The sequence below is a fragment of the Rhincodon typus genome, unplaced genomic scaffold (assembly GCF_021869965.1).
Source record: "Rhincodon typus isolate 14 unplaced genomic scaffold, sRhiTyp1.1 hic_rhity00006042, whole genome shotgun sequence".
Taxonomy (NCBI): domain Eukaryota; kingdom Metazoa; phylum Chordata; class Chondrichthyes; order Orectolobiformes; family Rhincodontidae; genus Rhincodon; species Rhincodon typus.
The window spans coordinates 2,870-3,144 of NW_025971680.1; the positions used below are offsets into that span (position 1 = coordinate 2,870).

General features: G+C 41.5%; 1 protein-coding gene across 1 annotated transcript in view; it reads right to left on the minus strand.

Moving 5' to 3' along the window:
* Positions 1 to 275, minus strand: part of LOC125482115 (trafficking kinesin-binding protein 1-like) — a gene marked incomplete at both ends in the record, with an annotated part of 9,765 nt that overhangs the window by 2,772 nt on the left and 6,718 nt on the right. The window lies entirely within an intron of this gene.

A 275-nucleotide genomic window follows, 5' to 3' on the forward strand; every position in this document is an offset into this window, starting at 1 on the left:
TTAAAACCCATTACAGCACCACACATCTGTGTGGAACTCTCTTTATCAAAGGGGTGCATTTTGCCCATTCCTATCACAAAAAAAACCTGCCTGCACATGGTGACATTAATCAATGCCAGTTTTCTGTGCCTTCCATTGTCATAAATAACATTCTTTTGATTTTCAAACCTGGTTTTCTGTTGTGTTAGAGAGATAGTAGATTTTTTTCTGAAGAAGGGTCTAGGCCCGAAACATCAGCCTTCCTGCTCCTCTGATGCTGCTTGGCCTGCTGTGTT